The 21289-nt window shown below is 40.3% G+C and overlaps 1 long non-coding RNA gene across 2 annotated transcripts in view; it reads left to right on the forward strand.

The window, feature by feature from the left end:
- LOC117237660 overlaps positions 1 to 21289 on the forward strand; it is a 160427-nt gene that overhangs the window by 111103 nt on the left and 28035 nt on the right. For both annotated transcript variants that reach the window (XR_004494044.1, XR_004494045.1), the window contains exon 4: positions 12910 to 12992. This is a non-coding gene — a long non-coding RNA (uncharacterized LOC117237660). The remainder of the gene's footprint in view (positions 1 to 12909; positions 12993 to 21289) is intronic.

Consider the following 21289-nt stretch of genomic DNA (forward strand, 5'->3'; position numbering starts at 1 on the left):
GGCAAATTGCCGAAGAAATTAGAAAAAATCGGTTGGTTTAGGATGTCAGGCGTATACGCGTACATAATTTCGAACGTTTGGGGACGGAAACGTCATTTGACGTTAATACACCGTCCCTGCGACATGGCATCGGTTGTTGACGAAATTACGCGCAGATGGAGCTGGATTCAGGGACACCCGTCAGCAACGATTTCGATTAGGTGAAACCTCTTGCTTTAATGCTACGTCACTGAAGTTTCTATATAGATGTTAGTAGAGTTGGTTTTAAAGTATGTCGGTAAAAAAAGGAAAGAATAGAAATTTGTTAATTCTACTTTTCTCGTTTAATTTTCTTGCTAAATAGATACGTACATGTAAATCTTCGATCGTGCAAAATAATTTTGCGATAATTAATTAAAAGTAACGACGTCCTTCTCGATCAATCACGCACTACCTGCGTCCTAATCAAGGATCTACACACATCATCGATACCGTAGAACCTCTGGACAAGACAATATCTCACAAATATGCGCGGAAAAGCGAAATGAATGTCTCGTAAAAATAGCAAAAAAAAAAAAAAAAAAAAAAGAAAAAAAAAGAAAAATAAAGGAAGAATAATCGACAGACCAGAGTTTTATGGGTCGTATTAAAATAAGACCCGGTGTCTAGAACGGGTTAGAGGATTCCATTGAGCAGTAAAATACGGAAACAGAGGGAGAGGTTAAACCGTGTGACCTGCCGAGGAAAAATACTCGACTAGGTGGAAAAGATGAATATTCCGGGTTCGACACTCGAGGCAATTTATCGTTGCCTGTCGAGACAGCATTATTCGTGTTCCAGTGAACGCGCGAACTCTCCCGGCGACGATGCGTCTTCTGCGGAGTGGAAATTCGAAATCATGAAGCCAGGCCAACGTTGCCAACGTGTTTCGGTCAATAATGCTAATCTTGCATCCGTTGCGACCGTTCGGCCGACGAGAAAATCCTTTAAAACTGCACCGATAACGTGATCGATAATAGCTTTCAGTCGTCTCATAGCCGAATATTACACGGCTGTCGCGATTAATATACATTTAACGTTCATTAACATGCATGTAGGCTCTCTGTGGTATCCATGCTATATATAAGAGAGATTAAAAATGGTGATCGATACATTTTGGCCTGTAATGCATTATTTCGGTTTAAGGGATTGGCCGCTGAGTTAACGGTTCATTTTGCGGATTTTGATTGAGAGAAAAAGGGGATTAGTCGTTCACGAAATTCTTCGCATATCGTAGAAAAAGGCTATTTTAAGGATACGACTAGCTTGTAAAGATTCAAGGCCGCAGAAATAGCAGAAGCTTTACGATAAAATTCTCAGACCAATTGTTCGAACAGAATGAAATAAAGTAAACTCGAAGACATCCAGCCCCACCGAAAGACATCAAGATCCTTCAACCAAGGAGAAACGTGAATAAAATAAAACGAAACCAAGATCCTCGACTATTCCTTAGTATAACATGAAACCAACTGCTGAAAGACATCCAACTCCCGAAAGACGCTAAAATCTTCATGACGAAATCCTCTAACCAAGGAGCAACATCAATAAAATAAGACAAAACGAAGATCCTCGACTATACCTTTGCACGAAAACGAAACAGGGTCAACTCCGTAAAGTCCAAGCCCCGGAAAAAGCGAGACCTTCGTCAGGAAATTAGCGAACCAGACAGCTTCGACAAATAAATATTCCCGTGAAAATTCACAGTCGCTCCGCGTGACGGCAACGAGTGCTAACGTCGTTCGTGCATCAATTAAGTTATCGTTCTCCCGGGGTGGTAAGTAATATTGGCGTGACCGGGGCTGGCTGGATTCTACCCCAGTCCCCTGGAACGTCATCCCCCTTTTCTACGCCAGGACGCCACTAGCGCTATTAAGACGCGGTGCTCTGCCACCTCTAACATCCTCACACCCTTTGCCAACCCCTTTCTGCTTCTTCTCGCCGAGGCATCCAAACCGACGACGTGGCCCCCCACCTGCCCCTCGTTTTCCCGATCGATCTTCATCCAACCGGCTGCTCTACGAGTCGACAAGCTGCCGGTACTCACGCTTCGACACCTCCAACTTCCTCGAGCTTGAACAGGGTGTCTCCACTCGAATCGGCGCTATTGAATTTTCATACGACTCCTCCAGCGACGTTTTTTCGCCGAGTCAACGCGAGGCGACGTCGCCCACCCGATATTCCATGTCTTCGGTGGCGGTGAAGCGCTCCAAACGGTTGTTTAGCTAGGCTGAACTAGGCGAATCGATGATTAAGAGATGTCGGAAGATGGTTGAATATTGTTTTGCAATATTTCTGGAAGATTGGGTTAGGTGCTCGAGGCTGCTCCGGGGTTAATGGGTGGAATTGGTGATTTAACGAGGCTTCTGAGGGATGGAGTATGGTTCTTCTTTAAATTTCTTGGAGGTTTGTTAAGCGATGGAACATTCTTCGGATGGACAGTAATTTCTGTTTGTAATAAAAGTTAGATGTTACTCACGGGTGTTATTGAAGTTTGGTGTTGTACGTAGGAAGAGAGATCTAAGTTTGGTCCAAGTTAGGCCTAGTTTCCAACGATAGAAATATTTTCCAAAGTTTCAGGTAGGCCATCTAACTATAATATACGTGGATTATCTATAATCTACAATGTCCCTTGGGGAAGGTGGCTACATGATCGATGGCACGGTACCTAAAATGTCCCGTAACGTGCAAGTTTCGTCAGTGTTTGCTTATCGAGTGACCTATAGCTTCCACTATGCAAAACTGACCCAAAGCGTGCAATTGGGTCACGTTGTGGATTTACAACACATCAATCTCTCTCGAATATCCCCTGAAATCTCGTATAAGCATGAAAAATACCAGAAATTGATATTCACGAAGCAATTTACGACAAATTGAGCGAAAAAATTCTTCGTTTCGTTTCTGTCGTTACGTTCAACGTTTGGTCCTTTAGGGAAAATTTAGGATTATAATTTGGAAACCCTTCGAACAGTTCGAGATTAATTCTAGAAATATGAATGACAATTTTCCTCGCATTATATTGTATTTTATAATCTTTCCGAGGAAACAGGATTCCGAGATGATCTTTTAAATCGTTGAACTTTGCCAAGGACACGGCGATTTCAAACTTCTGACCATTAGCGTATAACTAATTGTACGTTATATGTGGCAAACGTTAGATTCGGTGCATAAGTTGTAAAAACTACAGACTACGCGAGAAAGATTTCCAATTTATATTCTTCCTATAGCCGGAACAAAAACCAGATTGGCCCGGTCGAATTTTCACGATCCAAAGGGGAATGGAATTTTGAATAGAAGAATAAATGAGATTGCCAATAATTCGATTCCACATACCGCTGCGTGAACTACTACTACTACTAAAACCAAGTGAAAAATAAACCAAACTCGTACCACCATAACCTAAAAATGTCTTCAACTAGACACCAACGTAAAATTCGAATAAACATCACTCTAGAACCAAGTCGAAAATAAATCGAAATTCTTCCACTCCATACTCTACGTCTTCATCCCTTACTCCATCAGACTACTCTGCCCTCGTACTCTAGCGTTTCGAAACGAGTTAAAGACCGACCATTCGCCGTCCATAAAAGCTAACCTCTTTACAGCGGCACGTTCCGCGCGACTTACCGTCAAGAACCTTTTATCTTCTTCGACGTAACGCAATGCCGGGGTTACGAGTCTTTCCGGCAGCCTGCGGACATTTCCAAGATAAACCGGACGCTGGAGGGTCGTACCTCGAGCAACGGGGTCTACGTGTCGACGTACACGGCGTCTTTCGGCCGCGGTGGAAGGATTTACGATCGCACGGAAGCCACGGAGATCGGAAGCGCAGGAATATCTGGTAGGGCCGCGAGGACAGGCACACCTAATGCATCGTCTAACGAAAGGGGCTGTCTAGTCAGGACTCTAGAGGATCGCTAGTTTTAAAGCAGTCAACCGTTTCGATTGCATCGGTTCCGAACGATCTCGTTATGCGAGCCACGGTCACGTGTAAACATTTCGCACCGGATAAATATTTCGCTTCGTATTCGCACTTTATACTCGAAAAGTGATATCCAACGTCACGTTTCAAGTATTATTGCTAGGTAATAGCGAATAGTATAATACACAAACATCGCCATATGTCTGTATAATAACGGTGAAAAGTCTATTAAAGCGAGAGATCTACCTAGTCGGAAATGTTTGCTACTTTTACCGTTTGCATCTAATCGATCGATCGTTTTATGCAAATGTCGTTTTATTTTGGATTGTTGATATCGCTGCTCGTTTTTTCGTGACTTTTGACGCTTCTATAATAATTAGATTGCCATTGGAGAGATTATAAAACGCGGTATTTCGAGCAGACCGATATGAATTTTAAATGGCACACCAACGCGGCTTTCAATTAAAGAAAATATGAAAATTCGATACGGAAGATCCTATCGGTACTCTGTGGAAAATTTAATCAAATTCCATTTATTTGGCCACCGACGACATTGAGTTATTTAATCACCACTGTGTGCATTTGGTGCGACATGATTTTTTTAAACGGCGCTTTTTGATGCTCCCGTAAAATACAGATCGTATTCTTCTTAATTACTCATTTTTCTGTGGTGCGAAATTTTATCCATCTCTCCGTGTTATGTTCGTTCCATTCATTTTCGTACCTTTCAATTTTGTATAACTTCAAAATTCATAAATCGAAAATTCCTTTTTAACGCATGAAAAATTCCCTGTTTATTCGTTAAATCGCTAACGGAATTTCCAAAAGTTTCTGCAAATGCAAACATTAACAAATTTCTTGCATTTCCTTAATAAATGTTGCGACACATTTACGAGTCGCTATATCGCCATAACCTCGAACGCGTAGAAACGAGGGAAATTTTTCAACCAAGGACAGCTATCAATAGTCCTGTTTTCACGTACTTAGCGGATTCATCAGTCTATCTGGAAAATGTGGACGATACGTATTCATTAACTGGGTAACGCGTGTCGCGACGCGCATTAATATATTTCACGTGTAATTCTTATGGGAAATCGGGCTGTATGGTCGCCGGGAGAATTAGCGATGACTTGTTTGCACGGAAATAAACTCGCCACGAGAACGTTTTGCCGTGGTCTGACGTATAATGACATTATGTAAAATATATCGCGGCGCTTAATGAGCCGAAATATTTGTTTAAAATAAAATAATTTCGATTCGTTTAACGTGTCCGCTCGACCATCCTACGAATACTCCGGTAATGGGCATAATTATGAAGTTTCGTGGTTGAAGTATCCGTAAAATCGTGGCCAATGCTTTTTTTATTCGCCGAAAACGAAATTATGAAGGATAAAAAACGGGAAACGAGTTGCGTGATTAAGCGTCGCTATCGGATCGTTATTTATCTCCTGGAAACCTTTTTTCATCCAATTTTCAAGCTTTTGCAATTCTAATAGATAATCGTCAAAGTATATATCTCATTTAAATAATTAATATCGTCGATCAAATCAAGCTTTTCAGAAATTAAAGCGATTAACTTCACTTTTTATGAATTTGGTAGATTCCGCAATTGAATGGATAATCAATATCCAATCGTTCAGAAAACAAACGGGGTATCGCTGTACATATATTTGTGAAAAGAGCGGCATAAATTGCAAAGGAAATTTTCAGTGGTTTTCTATCAGACACGATAGATTCGTTAAATGTTTCTATAAGTTTTACGTTTCTTTAAGTTAAATACTTTGTGAGCCACTATAAATACACGCGAAATGGGAACTGTTAATCTATCGTGCAGTGGATACTGTTTCCTCTTTGTAAATAGCTGAAATTTATGATATATTTGAATACCAGATTGCTGACTAGAGGGTCTTTGCTTTGCTTTTCCTTTTTTTTTTCTCTTCCTCGTTCGTTGAATGGAATTTATGAGAGCAGTGAATCTACGGAGTATGTGAAAGCTGGTCTGTTAGTTTTGTTCTTGGTGTACGCTGTGTGAAAATTAGGTTAGGATTTATTCGTGAACTTGGGAAGGCTTGGATTTGATTTATTCGAGGTTAGGTACAGTAATTGCGGCGGGTGTTGCAGTTCGTTTCGTTGTCGTTTCTATTTCTAACCTAACAGCTGACGATATAAAGGATATTTCACAGCGAGACGTTTCTACGAAGCAAAATAGAACGAAAACGAAGAATAAAAATTGCAGCTGAGACTTTGTTCTTTATTAGTATGTAAGAAAGAAAACATCTTTGAATTCTAACCTCAAAATCACAGACGCAAGTATTACTTTCCCATCATACGTATACTCCAACTATAAAAAATTGACAATTGTATAAACCATGGAAAACATGACGGTGGTTCGAAAATAATCGACAGAGTCGTAAGACAACCATAAATCTTTTCTATCTTTAATTTTGCTTTCCCTTCGAATCGAACAAAACTGTTTGACAGACTGTACAGTACCGTATTTCATAGCATGTTTGTGTAATTGTTAAACGAGCAAATAATCATTAACAAGAAAATTACATTTTCTTAAACGTGAGTGAGTATCCAGATACTTTTGAAAGGTAGTGTACGCGTGAGAAGAGGTAAAAGGGAGGACGAAATGGGGAGGAAAGTCGTGGTCGATGCTCGGTCATCGAGAAAAACTCAGACCGCTCTCCTGTTCGCGGTAATCCCGAATCTCTATGGGTGTTCGCGTTCGTGAGCAAAAGGAGGAACGCGAGATCGTCCACTAGAGGGAGATCTTAAATCGCCGTCGCATGAAATCGCCCTTGAAAGCGGCCGACGTCTCGAGAACCAGTGTGGACAGACGTGAACACGGAGTACCAGCCATCCGGTGAATACACATGGGTAATTCCCAGTGCGTTCCACGATGCCTTGCGAATGTTATTCAATAGCCTCGGACCGCGTAGCTATCGGTTATGGTGGTTGCGGATCGCTGCAGAAAGGACGAACATGTCTGATGCTGTATGGTGATATTATGTTCAGGGATATTGTGGTCTCGGTGATTTTCAATAATTCTTTTCCATGTTATCGGTAGAAAAGAATGCTTCCATGTTTTTACTTAGGATTAGAGTTCTCAAAGGTTGCAAATTGAAGAGTAAAATTTTTTAAACTGTTTACAATTCATGGTGTTCTTGATAGGTTGTTGACGATGACATTGCCATGCAATTGCCGAAGCGCGTGATATTTTAACCACGTTTATGTTCGAGGATATTACGATTTCGACGATCTTCGTTTCACTGATTCCTTTATATTCTATTAATAGAAAGGACTATTTTATCAGAGTCGAAATTTCTAAGGACTGAAATATTCCTGGACATTGCGGTAGCATCTTCTTGGTAACCGCAATCCCTGTAAAACTGCTGTTTCTACGTGAATATAGCGATTGGATGGTGGTCTACGGTGAAATTACGTTCAGGGATATCGCAGTGTAGTATCGTGGACGAGGGGCCTAGGGGGTGTCGTGCGAATTGTAAACAAGCGGTTGCTGAGCGTGTGTATGATGGGGCTTAAACAAAATATATAAGACAAAAGACAAAGGGTTGCTAAGAGACATAAACGAATTAACGGCAGTATGAGTTGAGAAGCCAGAGAGTGCGGATCGCGTTGTCGAGATAGCGTTGTTAGCGTTGTTAAAAGAGAGTTGAATCTGTGTTGACGAGACTTGCTAATTAATTATAATACGTTGTTACGATTAGTTCGTGTTAAATAACCATTGTTTTCTGTTTAATCCATTTATTATTAATAAACTAATTTTTATATTTACGATACCACAGTGGGAATCCTTTTTATCGAAGAAACAAAATCATTAATTTCTATACTTTGAGATTCATCGAACCTTCGCGTGTCCCTTCTTCCTTCTCTCTTCTACATACATCTTCCACAGCTCTGTTACCAACATTACAATCCTGGAGACTTATAGGGCGCGACCTCTTCTGGCGCCCCTATTTCAGTCTTTTTCCTGGCTCCTTCGCTCGAGATATATAGACGGCCACTAAACTTCTATCCTGGCCATCAATTTCACTGCAGGAAGGATCGTGTGCCACGGTGGCCAGCGTGGCGACTCGCACAGGCCTCGTTTGCCAAATGCCTGCAGGCTCGATCTTTTTGTCCACGCCAAGCAAACGTTACAACCGCCGCGAGTTAGCTATCTCTGGCCTAACAAGGAATAGTCCGAAGCTCGATGGTCATCGCTCAGGGTTAACCTCGTGGGGACTCGGGTCTAAGGTTCTCCGGATGGTGGACAAGACAGGCGACAGTGTGTCACTGGTGATTGGTGAAATTGAATCGGAGATCTTTCGGGTTCTTTCGATTCAGCCACGAATTTAGGTCTCTCGGGTCTGGAACGATGTGCGATCCCGATGCTTTGTTCTGCTCACACTTTCGGCAAGATTAGTGCTAAGGGGGTGGAGATCGTTGGAGATTTACGATTTGACGTTTGGAAGTTCCTTTTTTTCTGCTTTTTTTCGCAAGCAGAATGACGTTACTGGATTTAGGAGCTGATGAGGGTAACACATTGAGCGAGTCTTTTGAGTTATCGGGGAAAGTGAAATAAGATATCAGGTTAATGGTCGTTTCTGGTTTATTTGGCATCGCGTGATTTATTTGAAACGTGCAGTTTATAAAAATCGTACGACGTGTTCGGTATATTTAGCGGCGAGTAGTTTATTATTACGTTTATTGAAAATGCTACGTTTCTGTAAATCGAAGTAGAAATCTTTCTTTTTTAGAAAAAGAAGCTTCTTCTGCGCTCGTTACGATTCGAAAATACACCAAGATTTTCTGTTTATTCGTGTTTTTATTCCCGCTTTCATAGCGGAAATAGCCTTCGAAATGTGCAATATTTTCAGCGTTCGTATTGTTAACCCCTTATAACCGGATTTTCCTTTGCTGGCAAGAAACAAAAGCGCGATTGATTACAGTTTTCCATTCAAACAGAGGAACTAAGAACTAATTACCGTTACGGATGAATTGTTTGGTGACAATGGAACGGCAAAATGATAAAGCTAACCGGCACTGCAATAAAGTAATAATACTACAGTCCTTTAGAATGCTCGTACCGTTTTGATCGTCGACACATTGTGTTTCTCGATATCGCGAGAGGATTATTTCTTACACATATTTCCAACAAATAGCGAATTGCTGAACTCAGACAAATATTGTTCTTGGTTGCATATCTCAATTGCCGTATATAATCCCTTTAATCCTTTGTAAAATTTAAAATTCTGATTAGCAGCAGAGGCAGTCTTTTTCTAATAACGCGACATTGGGGAAGAAAAAAAGAAAAATGTCGGTCTTTAACTGGAATATTCAACTTAATCTGTCTCATTTATTACAAGTACCGACTACCGTTTATTCGCAATTTTATAAAACTTTCTTCTTCCGTGACAAGAAATCGAGTAAGTATGATACTTTAGAAGCGCGCATCAAATATTTCGAAGAATTCGTGCCGGGGAAGGCGTAAAATTATGAAATTGAAAAGTACTTTCAGCTTTACTACAATTTAGAAAGAATATCGAAGAAATTATATTGTTCGTAAGTTGGGTCGTGCGATTCACTGTACGCCATACATAACAACGTGTGATTTTTAGCAAGACCTATCGATTTTTATGAGGTCGATCGGTTGGCAGGTTTGCTTTACACACACTTTCATTCTACGTTTAAAAGATCGCCTCCTACGAGGGCGGTTTCTCTGTCTCAACGGGTTCCTTGGGACCAATCGCTCGCCCCCTATGAATCTTTTACGAACGGACATTACGTATACTTTTATTTGCCGGTGTTCGAATAAACTATAGGCAAACAGTAATTTCCACGCACGAGACACTCGTTCGATCTGTCTGTCGTAAACGAAATTGCTGAAAGTGCACCCTCCGCGTGTCCAGTTTCTTTAAGAAGATAGTTTTTGTCCGCTATTTTGTAGGCCAGCGATGATGAAAAATATACCGAATGTAGCAAAAATTCGTAGAAATTGCTTTCACGGTGCCGAGCTTGCTTATTGTGTTCTTTGGGATAAAATATAGGGATGTAAATAATAAATGGACAATTAAATAATATAGTTATTCTATATATTATGTATGCAAACCGAAATGGTACTTATACGCAAAATTTGTTTAAATTGAATCATACGTCGAGAATTAATTTAGATTTAATTCACATATATGCCACATCGATAATCTAAACACAACATGATCTAATTTCACGTCTATACTAAACGGAGAATAGATTAATTCGAACATAGTGCAAATCTAATCTGGACATAACGCATCTTAAGCTTGCGCTAATCTAGGATTAACAGTGTTTAACCCAGACTTAAACTGGACAGGAGAACAGTCTATCGTAGGCCAGGACCAAGCCGAATTTTAACACGTGTCGTATTTAATCTCGCAGCGTTCGCCAAATTCAGGCTTCCGAATTTAACTTTAATTTTTCGTACGTAAGTTGGAAATTTTGTACAATTTACAACATATCTATACGCTTTAAAAATAATTTAAATTTGAAGGTAGACTCAATTTGTAAAATGGTAACCTAGACATCCAATTTCGTATATTCGCAATTTTATGAATAAGCAAATTTCAATGCCCATTTAATCGCGATTAAACGTTGTTCATTAAAAATCCCCGAACCGAGAGCTAACGTTATTTCAACATTTCCAATTAATTCGAATCGTAAAACGAAAACGTGAAAAGAAAGGCCAGTGTATATATATATATATATATATGTACATATATACGTATATATCGAATTACGAAACGTTAAATGATCGTGGATAGCGCGTTGTCACATTTCACGATGACCACAGCATCGCTTTCGCGCCGACGACAAACGTTTTAATATTTCAAATCAATGTAGATCAACGAACGCGGAACGAGGGGAAACATATTTGACCGCGAAAGATTAAATGGCTTCCCGTTACATCGTTATGCTTTCAGTGGGCTACAACGCGTTTATGCGAGCGTCTAATACGACGAATTAATTTGGCAGGGAATGGATATGCTACGCAGGAGAGAAAAATTTCGGTGGATGTAGTGTCACGATTTATTGTCATTCGTTGATAATCGTAATTATCAGTGAAATATTTCAAATTCGTTCGAATATGACGTAAAGTTTTAGCAATAAATAATAGAAAATTTACCGTAGTGTTTCTGCGAGCGAAATCGATTCGAATTCTAATATTATCGAAGAACGTGAGATGGTTTTGAAAATCGTCATTATTTTGAAACCGTTAGTAGCTTCGAACGACAAAGAAAATGGGAAATAATTTGCTAAGGATTAAATTGTCAATTTATATTATTTTGCAACTCGTCCTGAAACTGTATAAAATTATTCTATCGCGTATGATATTCATTTATCTCGAAATTTGTTCGTTAAATATAATTTGTATTCCTAGTCCCGTAAATTCGGATGATTGTTTCACCATTGTGGATGCTAAATAGGTAATTGGTAATTCAATTGTTTGTTAGCTGATTGTGCTCGCCAGTCCTGGGTCGATGGTATAATATGGATTTCTAATTATCATTTTCATACATAATTTAGAATTTAGAATTGTTTGACCAATCCAGTCGAACAATTCTTCTCCAAAAATCTACTTAGTACTCGACCTAACTTCGACTTCAACTCCCCAGCCTACGCTCTTGAACGAAGCAACTCTTCCCTACCTTAGCTTCTCTCGTCGATATTTTATCAAATTTAAAGCACGCTCTGTCATACAAGTGTACAGTACACGGTAACCGAAAGAAAGAGTTTGGCGCGAAGAAACAGAGGCAAGTTTGTTTGCAGACCAGGCTGCAGATATTACATCGAAGGATCGACTAGGTGTATGGTTCTCTCGGCCGGTGCAACCGTTTCTCGCGAACATGTGTCGATTGCTGGCTCTTGTGTGCGAATGTCCACAAGACCTTTCCGTCTTCTCGAGAACGTCGTATCCTCGAGCTAGGATTTTGCGATCTTCTGTTTGCACGTGTCTACTCGTATTGAGATTTTGGTCTGCTTCGCCTGATACTTGCTCGAACAGCTGTACATGATACTACCATCGCAAACAATATATACGCCAAGTTCAATAAATCTTGGTATTTCCAGCAAGTGATTATTGATAGAACAACGCGTGACACCCAGAGAGTACGGTACAGTTTCAAAGTATGTGGACATTTTCCAATTTTTGGCAACACGTGTTTGTATGAGGAAATTAAGGATAAATAGAACTGCAACGATTTTGTTCTCCGTTGGAATTGAGAATTCCAGTGATCGTTGTAATTAGCTTTCTATTTAATTGTATCGTTGGAAACCTGTATCGGAATAAATTTGATACAAAGCTTCAAGGAGCGTGGCCGAATTTCGAATTTAAGTTGTAAAATCATTTATAGCGGCAGACATTCGTGGCTCTTTTTAGAAATGATCCTTCTTAACCTGAAATTTATTGGTCCATTATTTTTGTGCCCCCTGTCGCGACACAATTTCCAAATATCGTGGCACAGTATCGTGCATTGTAACAAAATACGAGGATCATCGAGGAACGTCGATAAGCATATTTATTCCTAGCGTACCTTAGCGGAAATTGAAAGTACTTAAACGTAGATACATATCGCTACAGCGGCCATACACGACGAAACGTGCTGGTCCGATGTCGGAGCTACTTACCAGAGTTCGAAACGCGAGATACGAGCTGGATTTTCGCTTACTAGTCAAATTATTTTCCTACGTTGCGAAATTCCTGAGACTGTCTGGCTATCGTCGTTACGTATGTCCTGTTACGATACTGGTACGATCGTGGCAAGACTATAAAGCTATTCAGGAAAGACACCGCGATACTTAACGGTTGATAAATCTTTATCGCTAAAATATACTCTTGCGACAGATTCGTTTAATTTATGAAAAATTTCGAAAAATTCTAAGATCGTTAGGACAAAAGGTTTTTAATTGGATACTCTTTTATGTTGCAGAGTTCATCAGTTTGAGTGTAAAATGCGGTGATTTCAGGGAGGACGCGACATCTGGAGAAAACTAGAGTGCAGTGCTACAAGCGGTGAGTTAAATTTCCCTTGGATGAAATTCTCATTTCAGATATATTTCGCGACGTTTTGTTAAATTGTAGCATAAAGTCAAGTTCAACATCTTGAAAATGATAATTTGAAAAGAGAAATATTCGCTGTAATGTGGATAATTTAAAAAGATTCTTTGTAACGTACATAATAATTTAAAGAGATTCTCTTTATTAAACGTCATATACAGGCCCTTTGCAAGCACTGTTACGCTTAAAATAAGTTTAGAACCTTCGTCGAAGAATTAGATAACTAAAATTTGAAAATTAATTTTTGCATCTACGCTAATGTCTCTTTTTTATTCTCATTTCTAAATGAGTAATTTCTCCAAATTAAAAAAAAGCATATAAAATATATCGTCTTACGTGCAACAGAGAAACAGCTTGAAAAATCCATTTCGTATTTTCTATATTTTATTTGGGAAAGCGTCTGCGATTGTTGTGAAATTGTCACAATACGTCTCGTTAAGAGATATTTTTAACATAAACGGGAAAACCTGTTGCCAATACATGCAGAAACACCGCGTACACGTAATTTACTGAAATTCTAGTTCTATAAAAAAACAACAAAACATCACCGTCATCACGGTGAACGCGCCATTTATTTAATAAAATTCCAACTTCATGAAAATACAGGTGAAACCTGTACGTGGTAGTGTATGGAAAATACACCGATACAAAAACGCCATGCATTTAAGGTGTAATATTTCAGTTCATCAAACTCCACTTAAACGGTCCGTTATCTCGGCGCGATCCAATATAAAGCGACGAAGAAAGCGCAGATTAACCTGACGTAACCTCTATTCCCGGGCAACCGGAAGTACAGAAGAAGCCATATTGAACGAAGCGACGGATTAAAACTTTTTCTAGCCCCGAGGAAGATCCGTTCGCCTGGAGCAACACAGACAATGGTTGCGCCCGGCGAAATTATTTCGAAATTAGAGATAAAAGTGATTTAGAAAGGGAGGCTCGATCCCCCGTGAAATGGATAGCTCTCTTCTGAATCCATTGCCGGGTTTATTTATTTCTCTCAAAGAAACACTTTGACTCCTCCCCCGTTAGAACCCTCTGGCTACCTTGCACATTTCCCATTTTGCATGGGTGGAGAGAAGAGAAAGAACATAATTTAATGGCAAAGACAAAGGGTGGGGGCGGCGAGGGTACGAACTGATTAAACGGCCGTTAAGGGGAAATGAATTTTAAATACGATTCTTCATACGCGCCCGAGTACCAGCCACCGAATAGACGCCGGAAATGATCGCGAACCTGGCTCCGTTTCGCTGAAACGTTTCCGCTATGCAAAGAGAAAGAGAGAGAAAGAGAGAGAAAGAGAGAGAGAGAGAGAGTCTGACTTTCAACGAATTCATTTTTACGTAGATTACTATTTCGATGGGATCTCGGCCGTGTTGGTCGAGTAATTTTCTCGATAGATTGGAAAGTAGATTACCGAGGATTGTTGGGTGGTGCAGGCTGTGTTAGTCGTCATTTGAGCAATTTGGTGTTTAGGTAATGTCTTACCAAGTAGCGTAGTACGCAGTTAGGCGGCTCATTTACATCGCAAAATATTTCATTCGTTCGCTCGTTTCTCAGTTTTCGTAATTTAGTTTCCTTCTTAATGTCAAATCGATGCAAAAGTTAAGAATTAGTACGGCGAAGAGAGAAAAACCAAAATCCGTAGATTAAAATCTAGGAGAATGCCAAACGTAAATATCAAAATTAAACTTAAAATCTACGACTAGAAATCTATGAATTACACGTCAGAATTTGTACATCGAGATGTTTAAAAATCCCCAAAATTGTACACTCTTCTATAGTAAGTGTCCAAATACTTTTTTGAACCAGTCACACAAATTTAGATGAAAAAAATCTACTCTTACCGACGTTGTAATCTTTTCGACATCATGGATTTTCGTTTGTACCACATGTATATCACGATATTATCATGTGATCCATTTACTGAAGCGCGAAACATATATCTTGATTTTACATCGAATTTACATTGGCTTATGACAAATTCGCTGTGGACATAGCGGTGCGGGGGCTTATGTGAAATAATTTAAGCCGGCTCTTAAAATCGCGCGGTCCGTATCGAATATGGAAATCGGTGCCATGACACACAGGCTATTGAGCTTTCTATTAAAGGGCTTTCTACTCGTTGCTGTGCGGGCTCATTTTTCATCGCGGAAATTTATATTGCTCGTCTTTATACCAAGCTTTTCGTAATTGTTTCACTCTGTCGAAATTCATGATTTACGATAATAATGAAGCCTTTAATTTCGATACCGAGATGAGAATTAATCGACCGTGCATTGCATATTTTCGATGAAAATTCAAATTTAACAAGTATTTCATTCGTCACATTTTTCGACTCGACTGTTTAAAGAATCAGAGTTTCGTTCATCACATTGTACGATTGAAATTCGCAAGAACCAACCCACTGAATTTTTTCTCTAATTAAGAAGATCTTTACTTGCTTCGATCTAGGATTGTTTGATTACGGATTGGCCTCTACGATACGGATCGTGTTTCGAACGAATTTCGAAAGTAATATAAATCAGCATCCTAACGCAATTGAACGATCCCAAGTCACCAGAAATTCTCGAGTTCTCTATCCATCCTAACCTCAAAGTGGAACCGCGTTCCCCTTCAGCCACTGGAACATTCGTCGTGTTTCCTCGCGGAACGATTCATTTCCTGGCCGGATGTTCCGTTGAACGACGAACTTGCCGAGGCTGTTATCCGCTCCGCGGCAAGATAAACGCGACCAGATCGAATCCTGGTGCCGATTCTGAATCCGAGAGCCGCGTCTATCTGGCCGATTAATCGATAAGTCTGGTTGTCTTGACTGAAAGCGAGAGTGCTCCTTCGAGACGAAGCGATCATCTAAATGTAGAAGGGAGACAGCAGTATCGACGTTCCTCCTTCCGGTTCTCATCGCGACGCTGCTGAATTCCAGTATCGCGTTTTCCAAGTGCCTCCGTACGTCCGTGACACGGTGTTGTTCCGTTCGTCGGCTGCTTCCACTCACTGATCGATAACTGGTGACCATGTTTCGTGACGAATAAAGAATCCGGCCAGACTTGGTATTTTTGGTCTGCTGGTAGCTTTAAATTTATAACTACGTGGAATGATTTCTTTATTAGGCGATTATCTTAGGTAACTACTTTCGGATTATTTGATTACGTTCGAATGACTTTTATCGGAGAAATAATTTAGAATTACTCGACTTTTATCGGGCAGTGAATTCAGAATTGTTTGACTCTTATCGAGGAATTATTCGTAATTTAAAATTGTTCCATTATATCTGACAGATCGATACAGGATCTTTCGATTGTGCTTGAATTGAATTTTATCAACGAATTGGTTGAAAAATATCTGTGTTTAGAACAGAATGATTCCTATTAGAATATTTGTTCGAAGTTATTTTCAACTGTATTAGGGTTGAGGGGGATTTTAATTTTATTTACCTATTTTCGTAATATATTTGATACGATCCATATCACCAAGTCCAGAATCCATGATCGTATTAGCCTAACGATAAATCCTATGTCACAGAAGTTCCTGAAATCTATCAAGTATCCAAACATTAAATCTATCGAACAGAGAAACGGAGATTCGTCTTCCAGCAAACATCAGAATCAGAACACTTGAGTGACAAAAGATAACACCGTTTTCTCCACTCTTAGGGAGGAAACTTTCTCATTTCTCTTCTAAGCAGCTGTCCACGTAGCTCAGACCGAATGCTAGCAATCCTTCCTCCGTTTCTGTAGACCTTCGTCTCTCCTCGCTCCTCTCGCCGCCCTCGTCGTGTTCTCGAGTTTTCCATATAAATATACATAGAACCAGGAGCTGCAGAGACACTTAGTTCTGAGAACCTCTGAGATCCTTCCCTTCTGGCTGCTCTATTCTCGCTTCGATGAGAAGAGGATGTCCGGGGGACCCGGGGACCATTGTCTTAATTGAGAGAGGTTAATTCGAGACGGACGAGTTCTGAGAGTTATAGACATTCTGCCGTGTTTAGCCGGGGCTTAGACGGGCTTTCTCTTCATTGCTCGATAGCGTAGACGCGAACACAGTCGTAATACTACGTACGTGTACCTACAGGGTGTTTCAAGAAGTTGAGATCAAATTTCAGTTGCTGGTCATTTATCTAGGGACACGTACGAAACGTTGTTGTCACTTTTCACTCGCGTCTCTTAATTTGATCGAATGCCCAGACCCTGCGTTAAAGTCGTTAAAGGATATCACGATAACATGTATTTTTGAAAACTGATATGCACTAAAAGAATAATTACTATAAACTCTGCTATTGTATGAAAAATTCGTTCGTGCCTGTACGTTTTATTGAAAAACTGAGAAACGTCGTTAGAAGGGATTGAGAGAGGGAAATGGTAGGTGGATCTACGTTCTCAATAGATTTGTCTCTTCCGATAAGTTTGATTGTGAACTTTTTGACCGTCCTGTAGATACGTCTGCCTGGCAACGATTTTGTCCAAGGTAGATTTATACACATACGGCTAGGGATCGAGTAGAGTAGACAGGGACGTAGTACTACCACGTGGTGTCGTATCTGGCGTAGATTATGGTGCTGGCCGCTAGATTTCGTTGCGAGTTACGGCCACGTTTCGTTCTCTCGTGTCTTGTAATTTATCTCTTATCAGACTTGGCCGAGGGTCAGGACAGCTTTCTTTCGACTGCTCGCGTGTGCCTCGAGCTGACTAGGCAATTCCAACTGGAACGTTTCGGCTGATTAGGTTGTCTGGAATGATTTTTGCCATCTGCTGACGGATGGATGCATGTTTGCCAAATATGTGAGATTCAGAGTGTTGGTTAAAATTATTTCAAATAAAGCGATACTGAAATGGACGTGCCATAAACACCGGTAACACGAAATCTATCAAATAATAATAATAAAACCACAATTACTCCTTCATGAACTTCAAAATCCTCAAGTATCTGAAACTATCGTACCCTGTGAAAACTGTCACACCTCCGGAACACCTCGATTAAATTCACCTGCTCGAAAAACGTCGATCACAATGAAAACACGGTTGACAATGGCTCATCGGTTTCTCTTCTGTCTGAACCCCATTCAACCAGCCTAATTTTCACGCTGAAAACGTTATTTCCTCGACCCCGCGTACACTGAGGGAACAAAACCTCGGCTAGGTCAGGGGTTGTGACCCAAATCATGGCAAAGAACTACTTAGCCTGGTTCCTAGTCCTCTTCTCACCCTCTCGAATGCCCGTTTTTCTTTTTGTCGTTTAGTCATTAGGGCTTTCGAGCTACTTAGACTAATCTAACTTTTAACGGGCTCTAACGTTGCTCGACGACCAAGAAATGTTTTCGAGTCGGCGATTGGCTCGACCTTAGACACCCCTGGTCGTGTTTTACCGGAAAGCACCCTTGCCTCGACGAGCACCCTCGTTGCATAATGTACTCGCTGAATGGTGGAGGGGATGAAACAGAGCTACGTGGCCGCTGAGGCGCATCTCTCGGTTCGAGGGCTCATCGTTGATGAGAGTGACTCCTCTTAAAGCGAGGGGTGAGTGAAGTCGTGGCGTAGGGGAAAGGGGTGGGACTGGAGACACGGGAATCATGGCAATGTGTCTCCGAAACGTGACCAGGCATAACGTAAATTTCGTTATAGAAGTAGTGGACGAGGGAAGGAGATTGAAATTATGGGAATGAGGGTGGAAACTTTGGTTTTATTGGTTAACTTTAGCGTAACTGGCTACCTACATACCTATTTCCATATTTCTTTTAATCGTTTGTTTATTTCCTGGTGTAAATATAATAAAACTTCTTGAAATATTAATACGCTTCGTACTTAAAGTCTGACGTGGACTAAAGGATTGAATACAGGGTTGATTGCCGTATATTTTCGGCGCCGGTATAAAAGTTAAGATAAACGTAAACGTGAAACACAGCGAGCTAATTTTATTTGACCGTATTAAAAATGAAATTGAATAAACTCTTTGTTAAATTTCAACGATCTTTAAGCAATAGTTGAGCAGTAAAGGGGTGTAATTATGCGAATAAGGGTAGGTTTTATTCGCCAGGGTATACATATGAACGGAACATTGATTCGGATGTGGGTCTTTGAGAACTTGAGAGATTCAATCTTGGTGAGTGGATCAGTGGCGGGATTAGATGGATTGACGTGTCTTTGACGTGGTTTGGAGCATTTTGGACGTTGAAGTTTCTGCTCTTCAACACACTCGATGCATTTATCTTGGATATAAACTTGAAAACCAAATAAACAGACAATTTTCATGACACGTGAAATAACCTATTCAATTTTTTAATCCTTCTTCCGTAAAAAATTAAGGACATAACTCGTTCTGATTTTCTTCTGTAGTCGTTAAACAATGTTTCCTAAATAATCGTTATCAACACATCGTCATTCTTCTGCAAGTCACTTGTCTATGTCCTCTGTTGGTTTCGTAAACCGGATTCCAACAAGAACAAGAGAATCCTCCATATTTCTCTGGGGAAGTAGCAAATTTTTAAATAAAAGACGTCGCCAGGATATTTCACAGGGGCAGAAGAATTTCAATCAATTTATTCCTCGACACTGCAGCTCGTCGTGAAAAAGGTATCCTAGAAGGTATCCAATAACACACGCACCGAGCGTCCACTTTCGTCGAACATTGCTGACATTCTGAATCCTCCCCTATGGCAAAGGAGACGAGGGTAGAAAAAAAAGGAAAGCCAGGGAACGGAGAACGGGAGAGAGCAGAAAAGAACGAGAAAAAATATCGAGAAAATGATAACGACGCAACGAAATCTGAGACGTGATCAAGCACGTGGGAAATTTCGCTGTGAAAGCAATAGAGGGGCCAAAGAACGACGTTCCGATGGGAAGAGGGACAAGGATGACACGAGCTTTCCTTCCGTCGAAGCCAACCTCCGCTTCCGGAATTCTGGATATCCCTGTTATCGAGTGCTTTTCACTCAGTTCGTTCGGTGCAACCGTTGTCCATCGCGAATTACTTCCTTTCATTCTTCCTTCGAAAAAATATTTTCCGAGATACTTGGTATTTTTTCGATATTTCTTTATTAATATTCCTTCCTATTAATATAGATTAATATAGCTGCACTTTCCAACTTATTTACATTCTTCTATTATTGATACCTTTTTATAGTCGTTTTATTTCTCTTGAAGAAAATATTGTTAAAAATTTTCACTACCTCTTCGGTATTTCTCTATTAATAGATTAGTTGGTGATTTTTTTTTTTTTCGTAGTGCTGATAGAATTTCAAAACGTTTCGTACAGCAAACGTAATATGTTCATCGATGATGTGTGTGAATTAACTTGGGTAGTTAATCTTAGGTACAATACAGGTCATGGCGAAATCCTTTTCCCGTAGAAGCAAAATAAGAAATCTCCCTGCGAGAGACGGAAAACTGAAAGCAGGAGGCATCAGATCGGAACAAAGGGCGCTGCTGGAAGGAGTAAATTCGAACAAAGGCCGGGCGCCCGAATTTGTATTTCGTCCGCTCGACTCGACGCCAATTAAATTTTAATATCATCGGTATTCCTCCGCTTCCTTTAATCAAATACCATTCGTCCTGCGTCAAAGTAGTCTCGGAATCCCTTGGACCAAGGAAGCGGTGGAAGGACGGCCTTACAATTAAAACTTTGCTCCCGGCATCTTTCTCTTTCAGCTCTCGTTCTTCGCCTCTTAGAGGGTAAATAAGCTGTCTCCGTGCCCCTAGCCGTTCCTCTCCTCGCGAGATGTTTTGTCGCGTTGCATCGAACATAGCGAATCAGCTACGAGGCAGAGAGGCTAGAGTGAGGTTATGCGAACGTTGGAGAAGCATAACCCCGGAAAACATGAAAACATTTTGGTTCGTGGTTCCTGTCGTGTTAACGAACCTTTGTTGTTACTCAACGAAAATACTAGATGCTATGCTTTTTGGATCGTTCGTCTTTGGATGTGTACGTAGATCAATGGCTGTATAGGTTATGTTAGACACATGGTGTCATTTGTCGAAGGTTTCAAAAGAAAGTTTACGATTTGATACGGTTTAATTAGTAGACTGAAATAGAAAATTAATTGTATTTTAAGCAAGAGTCTTTGTTTTATTTTAGTTCTTTTCCATTCTATACGTTTGGTATATATCGAAACTGTTTTTCGTTTCAAAAATAGTAGGAAGACTTTACGTTTAGGATATAGCTTTAAAAGAAATGGAGGGTAACTTTGAAATAAAAGAAACAGAGTGTACCGGTGGGGCGTGGCATCGATTCGAGTAAATTCGATCGTAGTGAAACAG

This window comes from Bombus vosnesenskii, unplaced genomic scaffold, assembly GCF_011952255.1.
Source record: "Bombus vosnesenskii isolate JDL3184/JDL3185 unplaced genomic scaffold, Bvos_JDL3184-5_v1.1 scf7180000013395, whole genome shotgun sequence".
NCBI lineage: Eukaryota > Metazoa > Arthropoda > Insecta > Hymenoptera > Apidae > Bombus > Bombus vosnesenskii.